Source organism: Bufo gargarizans, chromosome 2 (genome assembly GCF_014858855.1).
Source record: "Bufo gargarizans isolate SCDJY-AF-19 chromosome 2, ASM1485885v1, whole genome shotgun sequence".
In the NCBI taxonomy this organism is placed as follows: Eukaryota; Metazoa; Chordata; class Amphibia; order Anura; family Bufonidae; genus Bufo; species Bufo gargarizans.
Window position 1 is genome coordinate 368,973,774 of NC_058081.1, and position 14,627 is coordinate 368,988,400.

Genomic DNA, 14,627 nt, shown 5'->3' on the forward strand with positions numbered 1-14,627 from the left:
ATTCTTTGTTTTATTTTGTTATATGTCCCAATATTTTGGGGGATACCCCAATTTAAAAATAAAAAATAACACAAATCAGTGTTGGCTACCTATTCCTCCTTCACCGCTGCTTCCACCTACACCGCCACGTCAACCTACACCGCCACATCCACCCATCCACCGCCTCCTCAACTTCCTACTCCTAGATCCAGATCGTTATTTTTTATTTTTCTGTATTTTGTGTAATTTCCCTATCCACATTTGTTTGCAGAACAGGTGTCATGCTCTTTAGCACATTTTGATGCCTTTTGCAACCCTCAGGCCCTTTCCAGGACTATTTTAGAGCCATTTTAGTGACCAAAAGTTCGGGTCCCCATTGACTTCAATGGGGTTCGGGGTCAAGTTTGGGTCAAGTTCGGGTCCCGAACCCAAACTTTTTTTTCAAGTTTGGCCGAACCTGCCGAACCCGAACATCCAGGTGTCTGCTCAACTCTAGTTACAAGGTCTCCGGTGTGAATGGGGAGCAGGTGTGTTAACTTTAATGTTATCATTCTCACACTCTCATACTGGTCACTGGCAGTTCAACATGGCACCTCATTGCAAAGAACTCTCTGAGGATGTGAAAAAAAGAATTGTTGCTTAAAGATGGCCTTAGCTATAAGAACATTGCCAACACCCTGAAACTGAGCTGCAGCACGGTGGCCAAGACCATACATCCGTTTAACAGGTTTCACTCAGAACAGGCAACGTCATGGTCAACCAAAGAAGTTGAGTGCATGTGCTCAGTGTTATATCCACAGGTTGTTTTTGAAAAATAGAAGTATGAGTGCTGCCAGCATTGCTGCAGAGGTTCAAGGTGTGGGGGGTCAGCCTATCAGTGCTCAAACCATATGCCGCACCCTGCATCAAATTGGTCTACATGGCTGTCATCCCAGAAGGAAGCCTCTTTTAAAGCTGATGCACAAGAAAGCCTGCAAACTGTTTATTGAAGACAAGCAGACATGGATTACTGGAATGTCCTATGGTCTGATGAGACCAAGATAAACTTATTTGGTTCAAATGGTGTCAAGCGTGTTTGGCGGCACCCAGGTGAGGAGTACAAAGACAAAAGTGTCTTACCTACAGTCAAGCGAGTGCTGCTGGCTGTGGGGAGCTAAAGTTCATTGAGGGAACCATGAATGCCAACATGTACTGTGACATACTGAAGCAGAGCATGACCCCCTCCCTTCAGAAACTGGGCCGCAGGGCAGTATTCCAACATGATAATGACCCCCAAACACACCTCCAAGATGACCACTGACTTGGTAAAGAAACTGAGGATAAAGCCGCTGGACTGGCCAAGCATGTCTCCAGAACTATACCTTATTGAGCATCTGTGGGGCATCCGCAAACAGAAGGTGGAGGAGCGCAAGGTTTCTAACATCCGCCAGCTCTGTGATGTTGTCATGGAGGAGTGGAAGAGCATTCCAGTGGCAGCCTGTGAAGCTGTAGTGAACTCCATGCCCAAGAGAGTTAGGGCTCATGCAAACTACCTTATATATTTTGCGGTCTGCAAAAAATGGATCCGCAAAAATACGGATGACATCCGTCTACATTCCGTATTTTGCAGAACGGAACAGCTGGCCCTTCATAGAACTGTACTATCCTTGTCCTTAATGCGGACAATAATAGGACATGTTCTATTTTTTTACGGAACGGACATACGGAAATGAAAAGCACACGGAGTAACTTAATTTTTTATTTTTGCGGACTCATTGAAGTGAATAGTTTCGCATATGTTCCACAAAAAAAAAAAAACAGAACGGACACGGAAAGAAAAATGTATTCGTGTGCATGAGCCCTTAAACGGATTCTGTCACCTCTTTTTACCCTATAGAGATGCGGAATATGCACGGCTAGATCGCCGGTAGCATGTCCGCAATAGACTTGTCCCATTTCTCTGTGTGGTTTTATTTAGGGGAAAAAAATGATTTTATATATATGTAAATGACCCTGGTAAGGAGCCCAAGGGGCTGTATTAACCGTTCTGCAGTCCAGGCCATGCCCCCTGTGAAGAAGCCCAGCACCGCCTGTAACCAGCAATCTCCTCCTTGCTCACGAAGTCAGATCGCCGTAATCTCGCGATGCGTGAGCTCGCGCATGTGCAGTGGCGGCATAGTGTTCCTTCCCTGTGCTGGCATCAGCCTCAGGGAAGGACCTGCGCATGCGCGAACTCATGCATCGCGACATTACAGCGATCTGACTTCGTGAGCAAGGAGGAGATTGCTGGTTACAGGCGGTGCTGGGCTCCTTCACAGGGGGCATGGCTGAGCTCCAAAACGGCTTGGGACTCTCTACCTCGGCTTGGCACAAGCCATCAATTCTCTGAAAGGTGCAGAGTCCACCACTTGGATAGGGAGCGACTGCAGCACCAGCAACTTGGCCAGGAGCACGTTCAGCTTCTGCTTCATAGGATGACAACAAGCGTATTGCTGGAAATCGCTTCGGTGAGCGACTGCTGACAAAATAAGTGACGAGAAGTAGGATGACATGCCGCAGGAGCATCAGAACCAGTAGATGATGGAGAGGACAGACAGCTCCCTTCAGCTGAGGTGGTGGAGCCTTGACTGCCTGAAATTGGGTGCGTGCCACTGGGTGATGCAGCGGTTGCTGCAGCAGGCTGGACCACCACATCGGAGCCACGGCTCTCCCAGGCCACTTTATGATGACTCTGCATATGTTGACACAGGGCCGTGGTGCCAACATTGGCACCCTGGCCATGCTTCACCTTCTTCCCACAGATTTGGCAAATGGCCATGTCCACCTCCTCTGGCGGCGTAACAAAAAACTGCCACATCGCAGAGTAGGTTGTTTCACCCCCAACACTCTGCAGTAACTGACTCCTACCACCGCTACCTCCGTGAACCCCTGCACCACTACTTTCTGGTCAGGTAGGTTCCTGCAAAGAGGGAGGTTTACCCCGGGCACATTTGGCTCCCGACCTCCCACTGTTGCCACCCTGCTGACTCCTGGCCACGCTACCGACTTTATAACTCCGCCGTTGCCTCACGTGCAAGCTGCCATCCTCTTCTCCCGATGATGATGAAGCCCCTTCATCACCCATCTCCCAATTGCGATTGGCTGCATCATCATCGAGTAATGTCTGCACGCCACTGATGTTCTCCTCAACGGTCTCTGAGCCAGGATCCTGACTGCTCGCAACACCAGCTCCCACACCACTCTCCTTATCATTACTTGCCTGCCTGCCAGAGAAAGCGGCCGATGTCTCCTCCAGATCTTGGCTGGGCAGTAGCTGCTGACTGTCCTATAGTAGCTCGTCCTCGCTGTATAGTGGAGTTGAGCCCACAGCATATAATACTTGTCTGGCTGAGGGAACAGAAAAAGACAGAGGCAGGGTTGAGGACCGGTGAGGGCACAACACCTGCTTCCAGGCCATGCCAACTAAGGGTTGTGTCTGACGAACCCACCGACTCTTGGCTGGGGGTGTCTGTTGTCACTTGCCATGAAGTGGATGACAGAGTCATCCATTCAAGCACCTCTGGTTTTCTGGTCAAGACATGACCACTTGACACCGGGAAGTGACCCCTGCTGCCACGCCACTTTACTCTGCTGCGACCTGTGCCTATGCCAGAAACATTTAGGACTCCCTTCCCTGTGCAGGGCCTGTCACTTCTCTGTCTGACATACTGTTAGATCAAATAAATAATTAAAAATAAACTTAATAAACCCCAAGCATTTCCATTAATACACCGCAAAAAAGGCTTTAGAACATATAACTGCACAGCTGAATGGCAAATAAGCCCTTTTGTGTTACTAAGACACCCCAAAAAAGGCTTTAGAACATATAACTGCACCGCTGAACCGCTAATACTTTTTTCCCACTAATACACCCCAAAAAAGACTGTAATTTTGTCACTTCACCGCACAACAGCAAATAAGCCCTTTTCCCCACTAATACACCACAAAAAAGGCTTTAGAACATATAACTGCACCACTGAACAGCTAATTATACTTTTTTTCCCCATTACTACACCCCAAAAAAGACTGCAATTTTGTAATTTACCACACAACGGCTAACAAGCCCATTTCTTTTTTTTCCACTAATACACCACAAAAAAGGCTTTAGAACATATAACTGCACCGCTGAACGGCTAATAAGACTTTTTTCTATGAATACACCCCAAAAAATGCAGTAATTTTGTCACTTTACCGCACAACAGGTAAGGCTATAATTTTGTCACTTCAACGCACCAAGGCCAGTAAGCCCCATTTTTCCCACTAATACACCCGAAAGAATGCTTCAGAACATATAACTGCACCTCTGTAGGGCTAATAACACATTTTTTTTTCACTAATACACCCCAAAAAAAGACTGTAATTTTGTTACTTCACTGCACAACGGCAAATAAGCCCTTTTCTTTCTTTTTTCCACTAATACACCACAAAAAAAGGCTTTAGAACGTATAACTGCACCGCTGAACTGCTTATAAGACTTTTTTTTTCCATTAATACACTCCGAAAAAACTGCATTTTGTCACTTCACTGCACAACAGCTAATAAGACTTTTTTTTTCCCACTAATACACCTCAAAAAGGCTGAAACCCAAAAAAGAAAAGAACTACCACAAGCAAGGCTGCACCTCTTATATAAATATTGTACGTTATCCCAAAACATTAAAATCATTGTATATAATTTACATCATTGTGTGTGGACTACAAATATGTCCAACCACATAACTCCAACAACCAGGTTCCAAATTGGAACAAACATATGCCGCCAAAGATAATGCACAATTAGTTAATAAGACATTAGATACTACTTATCAATTATACAAGACAGCAGACATGGGATGCAGGTAAAAACTCCCTGCGCGTATCACCAGGCAGGCTTCAGAACATATAACTGCACCGCTGAATGGCTAATGATACTTTTTTTTCCCAGTAATACACCACAAAAAAGGATGCAATTTTGTCACTTCACCGCAGAACGTCAAATAAGCCCTTTTTTCCCATTAATACACCACAAAAAAGGCTTTAAAACATATAATTGGACCGCTGAATGGCTAATAAGTGCCACTCCTTCCCTTCGGTGCCGCTGGCGCCTGTGATAAGTTTGGAGCGAGAACGTGCGCTGCGTCCTCGTCTCCAGGGCAACAGGGGGGGCGGAGAGGACCCGGCCACGCACGCCTCCTTATCGGTTGGCCTCCTCCGCTCCCGTAGTAACGGCAAGGAGCCTCAGCGCTGAAATCAGCACTCGGCGCTCAGCAGTACTCAGGGGGATGAGTCCTTCTCTCCCATATTTAACAGGCAGCCTGCTGGCCACAGGTTGCCTGTGATTAAGGTCCTATACATTGTGTATATTCCCTTGGACATTGCTACTCAGTGTTTGTATTTTGCCTAATTTTTTACTTCGTCCCTTGCTTGCTCCTTTTTTACTGTTGCCTCTCTTGATATTTGACTTCTGCTTGACTTTGACTCGTCCTTGCCTGCTTCCTGTTTCTTACTTGCTTCTCCTGGTATTGACTCCAGGTTTGCACATTGACGCTGCTTCTGCTTGTCCTCTGGTACCGCCTTGACCTCCTGGTTTTGACATTGCTAGTTTGACCTGTCTGTGTTTGTCTGTTTTGTTTGTCTCTCCCGCACTTACTCAGGTTAGGGATCACCACCCAGTTGCGCTCCGTTGCCTAGGATGGGTAAGTCCAAGTAGGCAGGGACAGAGGTGTATAACTGCACCTCTGAACGGCACGGGTACTGTGAGGCTTTGCTCTAGTAGGCAGGGTAAGCGGACGCAGTACAGAGGCAAAGTAAGTTCGTAAATCAAAATGTCAGTGTTTATTCACACAAAAGGCAAAAGAAAAACGACATATTACAGTCTTGGTGTTAATTCACACAATGAAAAGTCCATAGAACAGACACGTCACCTTTCTAGCCGTTTTATCTCTGGCAGTTCACAGCAAGTTTTAGGGGGCATGTTTCCCAGGGTGCAGCTCTCATACAGCTCTCAGCCTTCCAGCACAGCACCATGCTTCAGATCCCAAAACAGAGACTCAGCTACTGAGCCCAGCTGCCTACTTAAAGCACAGCCAGGTGCTGCCAAAACCCGGACCGGCACTTTAACTCCGGTCCGGTATTTGATCTCACCTGGCTGGAAATCAGCCCAGCCGCCCATGTTGGGAGGTAAATACCTGCCTTCCCAAACAAAACCCCTTGCTATGTCACATACCCCTCCCTTGTTCAACCCTGAGGGGGTGAACACACGTCAGACAGTGTACCCGGGACAGGGCATCCACGTTTCCCTGTAACTGACTTGCCCTGTGTTCTACTGTAAACGTAAAGTTTTGCAAGGACAAGAACCATCTGGTGACCTGAACATTCCTCTCTTTGGCCTGGCTAGACCACTTGAGAGGGGAGTGGTCGGTCACCAGATAGAACTTTCTCCCCAACAGATAATATCGGAGAGATTTGAGTGCCCACTTAATGGCCAGGCACTCTCTCTCCACTATACTATACCGGGTCTCGGCTGGAGTGAGCTTACGGCTCAGGAAGACAACGGCATGCTCCTCCCCAATGACTTCCTGAGACTACTTTGGAGGCATCAGTCTGTACTAAAACCACCCTTTTGAAGTCGGGCATCACCAAAACCGGGGACCCACACAGGGCCGACTTCAAAGTGGAGAAAGCCTCTTCTGCTTGTTTATTCCAGCAGACCATCACGGACTTCCGTACCTTCAAGAGCACTGTCAATGCTGCTAAACTGGCAAAATGGGGAACGAGACCCGTATAATAGCCCACTATTCCCAGTAATGACTTTACTTGCCTAGAGGTGACAGGTCGGGGCCAATTCCTTAACGCCTCTATTTTGTTTACTTGGGGTTTGATGACTTCACGCCCAATGACATACCCCAGGTATTTGGTCTCCTCTAACCCTATCGCACCTTTTTAGGGTTAGCTGTTAGACCGGCCTTTCGAAGGGAGTCAACTACAGTCTGTATTTTGGGCAGGTGACTTTCCCAGTCGGTATTGTGAATGACAATATCATCCAGGTAAGCCAAGGTGTACCGCCGATGTGGACGAAGCACAATGTCCATTAGACGTTGAAAAGTGGCAGGGGCACCATGCACACAGAAGGGTAACACCTTATATTGGTACAGCCCCTCTGGTGTAATAAAGGCAGTTTTCTTTTTGGCAGCCTCCGTCAAGGGTACCTTCCAGTACCCTTTGGTGAGGTCCAAAACAGAAAAATACCGGGCTTAGCCTAACATTTCAATAAGCTCATCCACCCGAGGCATGGGATATGCATCGAATTTAGATATTTTGTTCAGCTTACGAAAATCATTACAAAACCGTAAAGTCCCGTCCAGCTTGGGTATTAAGACTATAGGACTGGCCCACTGTTATCAGAACTTGTTAACTCAGCGATCTACAGTGATTTTTTACCCTGCCCTGAGCTCAGTGACACAGAAAAATAACTTTTATCCGTCTGTTAGTTAGGTGGGCGTCGGCGGACATTTTGTGCAAGTTTAGTGCACCAGCACAGCATATGTGCCAGGGACAATAATTTAACCCTGTTCTTTTAGTTCAGTGTGCAACATGTACCCATTTTTTAAGTGCACCTGCACTGCATATGTGCCAGGGGAAGGCAAAATAATATAGGGAATCGTTCTGTAAGTTAAGGGACCCAGAGGGCTACATATTGACATTTTTTTCTGTAAAGTACAATCTAAGTAAATCCATCTGTTAGATTGTGTGAGGACAAATGTATTTACTTTTTGCTAAAAAGTACATTTGTGCCTTGCACTGCATTTGTGACAGTCCAATACAAGCGTTAAATAACGCTGTTATATTCCGGTTTTAAAAAAACATCCATTTTGTGCAAGACCCTACATCTGGGGCCTTTGCTGCATTTGTGACAGTCAAATACAAGCTTTAAATACTGCAATTATATTCTGGGTTTAAAAATACACCCATTTTGTTCAAGACACTACATCTGGGGCCTTTGCTGCATTTCTGACAGTCCAATACAAGCTTTAAATACTGCAGTTATATTCTGGTTTTAAAAAAACACCCATTTTGTGCAAGACCCTACATCTGGGGCCTTTGCTGCATTTGTCACAGTCAAATACAAGCTTTAAATACTGCAGTTATATTCTGGGTTTAAAAAGAACACGCATTTTGTGCAAGACACTACATTTGCGGCCTTTGCTGCATTTCTGACAGACCAATACAACCAGTCAATACTGCAGTTACATTGATGGTTGACAAATTAACGTGGCCCCAGTCGTGGTGCTGCTGGTGGAGCTCCTGTTGCAGGGAGAGGACTTGATCGATCTACATTCACAAGTGAAACACCTTCTTCAGGTGCGACTAGGCGACAGAACCTTCAGCGTTTTTTGGTAGGGCCGAATGCGGCTCTACGAATGGTGAGGCCAGAACAAGTACAGGTGATAGTAGATTGGGTGGCTGACAGTGCCTCCAGTTCCTTCACATTGTCTCCCACCCAGTCTCCTGCTGAAAGATCGGAGTTGGCACCTGCAGCCCATGTCCATCAGTCTTTCACCTCACCCTCTCGCCAATCAGCCAAGCAGTCTGAGCCCCAAGTCATGCAGCAGTCTCTTCTGCTTTTTGATGACTCTGCTAGCAGGGTGTCCCAGGGCCATCCACATAGCCCTGCCCCAGAAGTGGAAGAGAATGAGTGCACCGATTCCCAACCACTTATGTTTCTGGATGAGTAAATGGGAGAACCAGGTGCCAACTGCTGTGGCTTTCTGCAGTGTGCAGACCGACAAGAAGGGCAGGGGTGAAGACTGGGTTGAAGATGATGTGGAGGATGATGAGGTCCTCTACCCCACATGGAATCAAGGTCATGCGAGTAACCTGTCTAGTTCGGATGAAGAGGCGATGGTCGCACAGAGCCACCAGCACAGCAGAAGAGGGAGCAGGGTGAACAAGCTCAGAGATCACACTCCTGAGTCTATTTGCCAAAATCTTTGCCAATATTTTATTGTCTGTAGTGATCAATGAAATAGGACAATACGAATCCATCAGGGCCAGGTCCTTACCTGGCTTTAAGATAAGTGCAATCAAGGCTTCTCGCATAGAGTCTGGCAATTTTCCCACCAGTTTCGCTGACTCCCAGATTCTAAGTAGTTTCGGAATTAATATTTCTTTATATTGAGCATACACCTGGAACTGGATGCCATCTATTCCTGGAGCCTTGTTCTTTGTTATCCCATTTAACATATCCTTCACTTCTATCGGGGTTAAGGGAGCTTCCAGGGACTTACATTGATCTATTTTTAGCCGAGTAATTTCATCCAAAAACTGTTGTATTTGCTCTGAGTTTTTGTTTATCTTACTACTGTATATATCCGCAAAGTATTTTTGGAGTAACTCTATTTTGTCTGTTTGCTCAGTATTTTTATGTCCCATTTTATCCATTATACAATGGATATACTTATTCTTTTTTGTTTGGGTCGCTACCAGGGCCGCAGAATTTTTTCCCTAGGGTATGTGCATAAATATAGTTATCCCTTACATGATTTTCTTTTTGTTGTTCTGCCAATAATAAAAACAATTCATCCTTTAATTCAGAGGCCTTCTCTATCCAGAGAGTATAATTTTGATCTGTAGGGTTTGCAATGTATTTTTTTTCATTTTTTTCTGCCTCACCTTCCAATTTTGTTATTTTCTCCCTTATTCCTTTCTTATATATTACTGTATACTTTGTAATAATCCCTCTAATAAAGGCCTTGGCAGCCTCCCATATCATATTATCTGTCGTTGATCCATCGTTTATCTAAAAAAACTCTCTTATCTCTCGCAAGATCTTATTGTGTGTATCCATCATATTTATCCATCCTATACTTATGTTCATCCCTCTTTTTTTTATTTTTTGTGTTTTAATATTTATATTGATTGGATTGTGGTCCGAAACCCCCCTTTGCCCATATTTCACCCCTACAATTTCCAGTGAGCCTTTCTCATTTGTGAAAACTATATCAATTTGTGATAAACTCCTATGAGTCTTTGAAAAACACAAGTATTTCCGTAAATTAAGGTGCATAACCCTCCAAATGTCAATCCAACCCATCTCTTTAGTGATATTTTTTTATTTAGATCCCATGCAGGGCCCCTGATTATACCCCAATTTACATCTATCTATTCTTGCATCCATAACGTTATTGAAGTCTCCAACCACCAACAGTGATTTATCCCCTGCCTTAAGTGCAATATCATACATTTTTTATAGGACGTCGGTTTTAAAGGGTGGAGGTATATACATACTTGCTATTAACCACGCCCTACCTTCCAGTATACTGTCCAGCAGGACATATCGGCCCTCCTTATCTATAATTACTTTCACTATTTTTATATCTATGTCCCGGTGTATTAATATGCTTACTCCTCTGGCGTATGCTGAATACACTGAGTGGAAAGTATATTGCATCCATGGTCTACATATCCCGTCCATCGTCTCATTCATCAGGTGTGTTTCCTCTAAACAGACTATTGCAGGGAGAGATCTATGTATTACATCAAAGACCGCAACTCTCTTTGAACCCCTACTCAACCCCCTAATATTACATAGTAACATAGTACATAAGGGCGAAAAAAGACATTTGTCCATCCAGTTCTGCCTGTTATCCTGCAAGTTGATCCAGAGGAAGGCAAAAAAAAAAAAACCCTGTGAGGCAGAAGCCAATTTTCTCCACTTAGGGGAATAAAAAAATCCTTCCCGACTCCAATCAGGCAATCAGAATAACTCCATGGATCAACGACCCCTCTCTAGTAGCTATAGCCTGTAATATTATTAAGCTCCAGAAATACGTCCAGGCCCCTCTTGAATTCCTTTATTGTACTCACCATTAGTCAACGGAACAAGGGATTCCCAACCATTTTCCCAAGCTGGTACTAGCCAAGCCTTAAGCTGCTTATCTTCTGCGATCTGACGAGTGCAGGTACATTCAGCTTAGAATAACCGTTGACATGAGATAATTCTCATGTTTTTTGTTCATAATCCTATCCATTCCCAAAATGTGGCAGGACCCCCAATGTTATAAAAGGGTCAGGAACCCTGAGACAGGAGAAGGAGTAGGAGGGCACGGCGGGGATAGAGGAGGAAAATGAGAAGAGAGGAAGAAGAAAAAAATAATAATAAAGACATTCGACAAACCTCGCCCATCCCTCACAAATAATCCAGAAAACCTAGTTATATTATTTGGATTAGTTCCTGCTATCTCACAGTTACCAGTCCCCGTACTTTTCTCATTTAATTAAGTTTCACTAGTAGTGCTAGCTTGCTGTAGTGGTTCCAGATTCTTTTCCACCCTGTCCATAAACGTATGGCCTTAAGACAGAGTAGCAGTATCCCCTTAGTGACACATTAGCTAGTCAAATTGGGGGTTCAGGCCGCTTCAGCTTTTTAGGTGCCTGCAGTCAGAGTCTTATCTAGGGAGGTGCTGTTGGCACTATAAGCGCACCCTGCTTCTGGCCACCAGGTGTATTCTTCCCGACCGCAAGCCTCCGGACCCATAGCCCGCCCTCTAATTGGTCTTTATAGCCCGATTTTCCACCTCTGCCTTGGTCCAGAGCCTAAGTGCCGGCTTGGATTTGGGGGGGCACACAGACTCCACCTGTATTCTTTAGAACCTGTTATTATGGCCCCCTCTACCCCTCCAGCCCGCACTCCCACTCACTTGCCATTATGTCCGGTTAAAATCCAATGAAGCTGTGACAGGGTATCCAAGTGCTAATAAGCCTTTTTTCCAACTAATACGCCCCAAAAAAGGCTGTAATCTGTACTTGTGTCACTTTACCACACAACGATTAACAAGCCTTTTTTTTCCACTAATACACCCAAAAAAATGCAGCAATTTTGTCAATTTACTGCACGCCGAGTAACAAGCCTTTTTTTTCACTAATACACCCCAAAAAAGGCTTCAGAACATATAGCTGCACCGCTGAACGGCTAATAACAAAATTTTTTCCACTAATACTCCACAAAAGTGGCTGTAATTTTGTCACTTCACCGCAGAATAGCAAATAAGCCCATTTTCCACTAATACACCCTAAAAAAAAGCTGTAATTTTGTCACTTCACCACACAATGGTTAACAAGCCTTTTTCCCCCCACTAATACACCACAAAAAAAGGCGTTAGAACATATGACTGCATCGCTGAACAGCTAATAAGCCTTTTTTTTCCACTAATACTCCCCAAAAAAGGCTGTAATTTTGTCACTTCACCGAACAACAGCAAATAAGCCCTTTTTGTTCTCACTAATACACCCCAAAAAAATCTGTAATTTTGTTACTTTACCACACAACGGCTAACAAGCCTTTTTTCCCCCACTAATAGACCACAAAAAAAGGCTTTAGAACATATAACTGCACCGCTGAACGGCTAATAAGACTTTTTTTTCCCACTAATACACCCAAAAAAATTCAGTAAGTTTGTCAATTTACTGCACGACGACTAACAAGCCTTTTTTTTTTTACTAATACATCCCAAAAAAGGCTTCAGAACATATAACTGCACAGCTGAAAGGCTAATAAGACTTTTTATTCCCACTAATTCACCCCAAAAAAGGCTGTAATGTTGTCACTTCACTGCACCAAGGCTAATAAGCCATTTTATCCCCACTAATAAACCCCAAAAAAGGCTTCAGAACGTGTAACTGCACTGCTGAACGGCTAATAACACTTTTTTTTCTTTCTCAACTAATACTCCCCAAAAAAGGCTGTAATTGTATCACTTTACCGCACAACAGCAAATAAGCCCATTTTCCACTAATACACCCCCAAAAAAGCTGTAATTTTGCCACTTCACCACACAATGGCTAACAAGCCTTTTTTCCCCCACTAATACACTACAAAAAAAGGCTTTAGAACATATAACTGCATCGCTGAACGGCTAATAAGACTTTTTTTTCCACTGATACACCCAAAAAAATGCTGTAATTTTGTCAATTTACTGCATGACGACTAACAAGCCTTTTTTTCCCACTAATACACCCTAAAAAAGGCTTCAGGACATATAACTGCACCTCTGAATGGCAAATAAACCCTTTTTTCCTTTTGGTCCACTAATACACCCCAAATATGGCTTTAAAACATATAACTGCACCGCTGAACGGCTAATAAGACTTTTTTTTTCCAGTAATACACCCCAAAAAAGGCTGTAATTTTGTCACTTCACCGCAGAACGTAAAATAAGCCCTTATTACACCACAAAAAAGGCTTTAAAACATATAACTGTACCGCTGAATGGCTAATAAGTAGAGTTGAGCGAACACCTGGATGTTCGGGTTCGAGAAGTTCGGCCGAACATCCCGGAAATGTTCGGGTTCGGGATCCGAACCCGATCCGAACTTCGTCCCGAACCCGAACCCCATTGAAGTCAATGGGGACCTGAACTTTTCGGCACTAAAACGGCTGTAAAACAGCCCAGGAAAGGGCTAGAGGGCTGCAAAAGGCAGCAACATGTAGGTAAATCCCCTGCAAACAAATGTGGATAGGGAAATTAATTAAAATAAAAATTAAATAAATAAAAATTAACCAAAATCAATTGGAGAGAGGTTCCATAGCAGAGAATCTGGCTTCCCGTCACCCACCACTGGAACAGTCCATTCTCAGATATTTAGGCCCCGGCACCCAGGCAGAGGAGAGAGGTCCCATAACAGACAATCTGGCTTCATGTCAGCAGAGAATCAGTCTTCATGTCATAGCAGAGAATCAGGCTTCACGTCACCCACCACTGTAATAGTCCATTTTCATAAATTTAGGCCCAGCACCCAGGCAGAGGAGAGAGGTCCCGTAACAGACAATCTGGCTTCATGTCAGCAGAGAATCAGTCTTCATATCATAGCAGAGAATCTGGCTTCCCGTTACCCACCACTGGAACAGTCCATTCTCAGATATTTAGGCCCCGGCACCCAGGCAGAGGAGAGAGGTCCCGTAACAGACAATCTGGCTTCATGTCAGCAGAGAATCAGTCTTCATATCATAGCAGAGAATCAGGCTTCACGTCAGCCACCACTGCAACAGTCCATTGTCATAAATTCAGGCCCAGCACCCAGGCAGAGGAGAGAGGTCCCGTAACAGACAATCTGGCTTCATGTCAGCAGAGAATCAGTCTGCATGTCATAGCAGAGAATGAGGCTTCACGTCACCCACCACTGCAACAGTCCATTTTCATAAATTTAGGCCCAGCACCCAGGCAGAGGAGAGAGGTCCCGTAACAGAGGATCTGGCTTCATGTCACCAGAGAATCAGTCTGCATGTCATAGCAGAGAATCAGGCTTCACGTCACCCACCACTGCAACAGTCCATTTTCATAAATTTAGGCCCAGCACCCAGGCAGAGGAGAGAGGTCCCGTAACAGAGGATCTGGCTTCATGTCACCAGAGAATCAGTCTGCATGTCATAGCAGAGAATGAGGCTTCACGTCAGCCACCACTGCAACAATCCATTGGCATATATTTAGGCCTAGCACACAGGCAGAGGAGAGGTTCATTCAACTTTGGGTAGCCTTGCAATATAATGGTAAAATGAAAATAAAAATAGGATTGAATGAGGAAGTGCCCTGGAGTCCAATAATATATGGTTATGGGGAGGTAGTTAATGTCTAATCTGGACAAGGGACGGACAGG

The 14,627-nt window shown here is 44.7% G+C and overlaps 1 pseudogene; it reads right to left on the reverse strand.

The window, feature by feature from the left end:
- Positions 1-10,845: 10,845 nt before the first annotated feature.
- On the reverse strand, positions 10,846-10,964 carry LOC122929926 (annotated as a pseudogene).
- Positions 10,965-14,627: the final 3,663 nt, after the last annotated feature.